This window comes from Triticum dicoccoides, chromosome 6B (assembly GCF_002162155.2).
Source record: "Triticum dicoccoides isolate Atlit2015 ecotype Zavitan chromosome 6B, WEW_v2.0, whole genome shotgun sequence".
Taxonomy (NCBI): domain Eukaryota; kingdom Viridiplantae; phylum Streptophyta; class Magnoliopsida; order Poales; family Poaceae; genus Triticum; species Triticum dicoccoides.
The window spans coordinates 604,615,847-604,623,272 of NC_041391.1; the positions used below are offsets into that span (position 1 = coordinate 604,615,847).

Consider the following 7,426-nt stretch of genomic DNA (forward strand, 5'->3'; position numbering starts at 1 on the left):
GAGGGCAGCCGCACCCTGACACCTGGTGCCTCCCTCCCCCCCTTGCTACACCTCTTCCTCCCGTAGTCGCTTGGCGAAGCCCTGCCGGAACCCTGCTGCATCCACCACCACGCCGTCGTGCTGCTGGATCTTCATCAACCTCTCCTTCCCCCTTGCTAGATCAAGAAGGAGGAGACGTCACGCTGACCGTACGTGTGTTGAACGCGGAGGTGCCGTCCGTTCGGCGCTAGGATCTCCGGTGATTTGGATCACGATGAGTACGACTCCCTCAACCCCGGTCTCTTGAACGCTTCCGCTCGCGATCTACAAGGGTATGTAGATGCACTCCTCTCTCTCGTTGCTAGATGAACTCATAGATTGATCTTGGTGAACGTAGGAAAAAAATTATTTTATGCAATGTTCCCCTACATCCATGAGTTAAAAGCGACTGGGTTTTGAAGTTGATGGATCATTTTAGGTTTTAAATTTTAACATTTATAGGCAAAGCCATATGTCAATATTAGCATGCTAGGTAAATTCAAGTGCCCCCATTGTGGGGGTTTTCTAGAGCACGAAGCATGGCTTCACATGTTTGCATTAAGATAGAAAGGGTTTCAGTGTGTCGTTTTGGTTTGTTGTAAACAAAACAAAAAATACTCCTCAGTTGCCAGTGAGATGAATTGCCCGACAAAAGACCACCAACCTAACCCTAAACTAAGCCCTGAAAGAAATAGAAGTCGATACACAGACTAAAACAAGAGGACTGCTCAAAACAAAAGGGGGCACATGTATAATTAAGACCGTCTTGATTTTATAGTGTTTCCTAATATGCCGTAAACTGCAAAGGCATATAATTATTTTTGTAAACATGCAATGAAGTAATAATACAAAGAAGAGCCACATGCACTATATCCAATTCTTACAGAACCATGGTAGTGTGTCAGCCCAAAAAATCAAGGGAGATCATGTTTATCTGTCATTAATACATTGACACAAATAATTGAGCATTTATAAGTGGAACTGTAAGAATATCAGATACGTTAGATGGATTTCCATGTTACTGAATTACTATACATAAACCAGATCAAGCAATGAACATTACCTTTAATTTGTTTTGTAGAAGAGAAATCTCAGCATAGTCTTCCTCGGATAATTCCTTCCTGCATTTCCTGTCAATGAATTCATCTGTAATTTCTGAAGAGAGGTGTTGTATTTCTTTCTGAATTCTCTCAAGCTCTTCTTTAGCAGCAACCATTACATTGCTCCCAACATAATTCCCAAAGCTTTGCTCCACTAACTTCCGAGCTTCTTCCAATGTTCTTCCAGAACGTTTACCCTTAACATCACCTGATTCTTTCTGCTTATGAGTAACTTTCGAACCCTGGACGACACATTCCAACCCATCAGACAAGGAATACAAAAAAAAAAACATGCAGATATATTACAGCAAGATACATACAGCAAGGAGATTCAAAACCATCCCGTATGATGCGGTAAATTGTGAAACAAGTGGCTCAAGTCCAGCGAAGATAACATCACAACATTCTTCAGGCCCTTCATTAGTAGTCTGAACAAGAACAGAATGCCCAACTGTGTCGATCCCTCTCCTTCCAGCACGACCTGCCATCTGGAATAGGTTATTTGGGGTTAAGAGCTGGCGCCCGGCATCAATTCTTTTGCTGAGAGAAGAAATCACAGCTGTCCTAGCAGGCATGTTGATCCCAGCAGCAAGGGTTTCTGTTGCAAAGACTACTTTAACAAGGCCACGCTGAAACAGTTCTTCAATAAAGGACTTCCACAGTGGCAAGCAACCAGCATGATGGGCAGCAACTCCTCGCAAGAGTCCTTTCACAGCATTTTCCCGGACAGCATCAGGATATTGCATCCTGAACCTCCTAAGTTCCAGTTCAACTTCACTAGCCTCACAATCATGCAGAAGTCTACAATCCTCAATATATTCAACGGCTGCATCACATCCTCTTCTACTAAAGATAAACCAAATAGCTGGAAGCATGTTGTTTTCCCAAAGCTGTGACAGAGTCTCACGTATTAGTGGAACCTGCATAGTGATGTAATCAAGAAATGACACCCATTAGTTAGCACACTTTAATCTGACATGGTCTCACAAAAAAAAACATGAGCAGTTTAAAGTCATTATGTGAATATACATGTCATAAAAGTGAGTCTAGTCCGTGCCTGGGAACGGCGCATATTGGTGACCTCGTGCTTGGACAATTGAACCTGTTTTGATATGTCCAATGGGCTTCTATTACCTTGCTCATTTCTATTTGGTCTAACCTTCCTCTTTCCTTTCACGTAATAGAATTCACTTTTTGGAGAAGATATGTTCTGGACGTGAGACATTCTCAGCTTCCTGTATGGATAGAACAAAAATAATAAATACATGACTTAGCTTTGATACAAACATAAATAATGTGCATGAGGCAATACTGGAATTGGAATGCACAAGAGATACCCTACAATGTTTCTTAAAATGTCATCCAGTGTCATATAAACCACAAAGGTAGCATAACCAGTTAATGGTATGGATGTCAAACAATTATCAATTTTCATAAGGAACGAATAAGTATACAACATAAACAACCAGAAGAAATAATGTATGCCCTTGATACTTCCAATAAAACAGAACTCGACCAACAGGCTCTAGCACCGGCAGCATGTTTAATAACAGGTTAGGCCTCGAACGAGGGTAGGCTGGGAGCTCGCCCGCCTCTAGCCCACCGAACGACGTTCCGTTTTCATACTACCATTAATAACAAAATATGAAAAAAGATTGGTCATGACTATCAAAGCAAACCTTGTCAGAATCAGCATCCAAGACAGTGGTAACTGGTAAGTAAGCAAATACTTGTTTTCTTTATTTGCAGGCCTTTGACCCTTCACACAAAAGGGTATAAAGTATAGGATAGAAAGTAGATAAACAGCTAAGTACATTTCCAGGAACACTTCTGATAATCCAAAGAATATTAACCCGCATGGACATAGCTAATGGTGTAAGCAAGGCAGACCTAAGTAGGCCCTACTAGGTTCAGATAAACCCTCTTATTTAGCAGCTGAACATACTATACTTAGCGCACACCTGTTTCCATTTAAGCTGCCTTAAAGTGCAGCTATGTTATCCCCAGATGATCATGGGGTTAATATTTTTTGGGCTCCATGACTAAATGATTACTGATAGACATTAAAGTGCCCTTTATACGTCTTGTACCTGACTAATCTTGGTAACCATTTAGTAAACTGCCGACTTGACTACTGGAAAATTGGTAATAAGGCGTGCACGCACGCGCACGCACCTAGAGGAAGGTACTCGAGGAGTTAAATTTTCAGTGAAGAATATATGGTTAACTTTTTGGCAGATATGATGCAACTATTTAGATCAATTCAATGGAAGTTGCCCACATTCTGATGGGATGGTCCAATTTATCAAAGGGGGTGAACGTGGTTAAAACAAACAAAGGAGCTGGTTGCATATTGTTACTAAGAGTGCTTCTTTATATGCATGTTGATTTGGAAAGTAAGCTAGTTTATGGTGCCAACAAGAACAAGGTGACAACCTATTCATTTTCTTTCCCTTTCCATCAAGAAGTGGTAGAAGTGCAAATTTCTTCGAGAAGTGCCAAGTTAGTGGGACGGGGCGTTTGCTCGATGTCACCAGCTCCGTTTTCCCGTGGATCTACAAAAAGACAGACATAAGAACTGATTTCGCAAGTACAAAATCATGCGGTGCCAGACCAGAAATAAAGGAAAACTACAATGTGTGGGCAGCATTTGCACAAGCATGAGAATGCTAATGATCACAGTAAATCAAAAATCATACCCGCATGTGCTTGTGAATGTATTTTCTTTCAACGAACTGTGCAAGTATTTCTGGTGCTTCATATACAATCATTACAATAGGAAGTGGAAAAACTATTACACCTATGATGCTACTACAAAATGGGGAGCGAGGACAATACAACTAATCCACTAATCATGTATCATCAATGTAATAAAAAATCAATACAGCACAATATGAGAATGAAAGCTACAGTTACCTGACCAATCCAGCCAGCTAATTCATCAGGATTTGCAACAGTGGCAGACAAGCATATAAGCTGGACTTCCTTTGGACAATATATCACCTAAGGATGTGGCGGAAATAGTAAGTCAAATGACCAATATAAACTCATGAAGACGAACAAGAGAGTAATAAAGTAGCATACTGTTTCTTCCCAAACAGTTCCACGTGAGATATCACTTAAGTAATGGACTTCATCCAAAACAATGACATCAACTTCAAATAATCTACCATCGGATGCTGACATACCAACACTGCAGTCCAAATAAAAGGTGGCGGGATTCTTTCAGAAACAGGACAAGCAACATCATTTACAACCAATAATTAACTACCGCTAAAGCCTAATCTCCCCGCACCCCAACCCCAAAAACATGAGTAGCTAGAAAATAAATCATGCTATTCTCAAATGTGAAACACTGAACATATATATACTTGTTCATGCATCTGCAATATTTGCTTCCAGTGGTGGAAGTGGAAAATTGTTAAACTAGTGACAGTACGCTAGAGGAATACTTGTTCATGCATAAATACCTTTGATACAGCATATTACGCAGAATCTCTGTCGTCATTATTAGGATCTGAGCATCTTTATTGATAGCAGAATCTCCTGTAAGAAGACCAACATTATGATCACCAAATGTATTCCTGAAATTATTGTACAATGGCAATGTGTCAAAATAAATGCATTCAGAGTCTGACCATCTAGGAAAATTATATAACAGTATCAGCCTTGCACTACTCTAATAAATACTCCAACAGCCGAGCTGATGGAATTTTCCAACAGTTATAAATGTTCTCCAGTCAATCATGTGGTTGAGAACTGCCACAAGTTTCAACTTACACCTAAACTAATAATTTGCAAGACTCCCTGTAAGTTAAGACCAGGGAGCATGAGGATGTCACTAAGATAACTCTAGGCATGTCCCAACTAACACAAGACAAAAGGTAGTTCTTGCAGGTTTTAGTCATAAATCTGTAAAACAAATGGCATGGATCATGAAAGTGGCATTTTACCGGAACTCGCGGAACTTCTGATTTGACAAGGCCTTCAACGGTGTCGTGTAGAAGAGACGCCTTCCTCTGGCAACTGTTGCCACAGCTGCAGCTTCTGCGATTAGTGTCTTCCCGCTACTTGTAGGTGCAGAAACTACTACGGACGAGCCTCTTAGAAATGCTTGTATAGCCAGGCGCTACAAGAAGATAAGAAACAGCGTAAAAAAAACATGTTATGTCACTCCAAAGAATAATCAGGAAGGAGTGTTCACTGTCTCATCTCTGTGTGTAAAATAATATTAGCATCAAGCTTTAAAACTTTTTGCTATTGCCAAAGGGGAAGAGGTGGATTTGTTTGCAGAAAACCAAAGCAATAATTTTACCCCCTAACTATTTCAGCCAGTTAGCTTGAAATAGACTCAACATTACAATTTCAACACAAGTAAGCTAGCTTTTTATCAAGACATGACAGCCTTAGTGCTGCTCATTACGCAAAACAACTTGAAAGCAGCTCATCAACTAACAATGCCATCTGAAATAAATAAAATAGATGATATAAATTGCAGTGCTTAATATGAACCAGACAAGATGGCCCCATCTTAAGGTAAATTGATGATATAATTCCAGTGTGACTATATGAACCATCCAAGATGATCCCATCTTAGTAAGCTCCCTAAGAAGAGAATATATCCAACATCATCCTATAGCACAAATTACTGGAAGATATCCACCACGAAAAAACACAGTACAAAAGCAAGAACTCGGCGCTTATCACAGTCACATACTGGTCAGGCAACTAAGTTTCTTTACATAATGAGAACATGATATTATTTGTGAGCTCCATGATGCCAAAAGTTAGGAAGTGTATTGCAGTAGATAACACAAGAGATGTCCCCCGTGTAATTGCATGTATCTAACTAGCAGATTGGCCCGCACAATTGCATGGTTTACTATGTTGCAGTATTGGTACAAAACTTTCTTTGCGGGTTGATTTCTGAAAATTATATTTGCAAACAAAATACAGCTGTGGTATCTGATCATATGTTTAATTAGCATGATTTCTTTATTTTGAGATATCTGTCCCGTTATGTGAACGAGCGGATTGAGTTATAAGCAGTGCTACCACCTCTTTTTTATTTCCCTTTTCTGATCACTGCGTTTCTAGGCCAGCCATCGAGTCTAAGTTTTTAAAATTTAGGTTCAACTAATTCAATGCTAGATGTTTCCCAGATTATTATGTATCTAGCCCTTCAAATTGGGGTCCACAAAAATTAAGGGTTAGATGCTTTAAATAAAATTTTCGCATACTGATATCTTTTTAAGAGGATTTAAATCAACTGTCGCCCTTTTATTAGTAAGTAGATGATGGATTCGACAAACTACATGAAACTTAAAATGCTGGCACTGCTAGAGCTCCAAATGCCAACCATTTCGGTACTCCAAAATCGACAAACTCTCACCAAAACACATACAGCTTCACTGCATGGAACCGTAATTAGCCCGTCCACGCGAGTCAGGTACCTGAAACTTATCGATGGGGAAGTCGTAGATCCCAGCGAGCTCATTGTAGTCAATGATATCGTCGCCGAACTCCCGCACCTCGGCGACGAGCTTCGCCACCTGCTTCGACTTGTACTGCTCCGACCGCTGCCTCCGCTCCGCGGTCTCCTGCCGCGAATCCTCGGCCGCCGCGTCCCCCTCCTCCTCGTCCTCGCCACCGCTCTCCTCCTCCAGCTCCTCGTCGCCATCCCCGTCATCGTCCTCGTCGTAGTCCGCATCGCGGATGTCTAGCTCGTCCTCCTCCTCCTCCTCCTCGTCGGCCTCCTCGTCGTCGTCCTCGTCGGACACCGGCGCGGCGGCGCGGGAGGGGGAGCGCGCGGAGGGGCGGTGGAGCGGAGCGGCGTGGGCTTGGGCTGGGCGGCAGGGCAGGAGGAGAGTGGGCGGTGGGGTCTGGGGTGGCGCGTGGCGGGGCGCAACGGGGAGCGGGAGGAGGAGCAGGAAGTGGGGGGCGAGGCAGTGCATGGCGGGAGGGTGTGGTGAACGGGTGATTCGGCCGGAAGAGGCGGGGGAAGACGAGATAATGCTAGGATTTTAATCTTCGCTCTTCCACATGGTAACCGAAAATGCGCCAACGGCCTTGGTTTACGCCATGCCAACGGGTTTACGGGTTTATGGTGATGGAGGTCATGGGCGGGAGAATTGTTGAGACGTTACTTGACCTTTGAAATTTTTGACAAATAATCGATTATCCACCCAAATAATCAAGTTGATTATTTGAGTCGATAATCGCATGTCTTTACTACTTTTATTATTTCTGATCTTTATCGTACTGTCATAATCGAAAATGAACAGGTCAAAAGCTTTTTCCGCAAACAT

At 42.1% G+C, this 7,426-nt stretch overlaps 1 pseudogene; it reads right to left on the reverse strand.

Moving 5' to 3' along the window:
- The window catches only part of LOC119322228, a 19,320-nt pseudogene extending 12,219 nt beyond the window's left edge, over window positions 1-7,101 (reverse strand).
- Window positions 7,102-7,426: the final 325 nt, after the last annotated feature.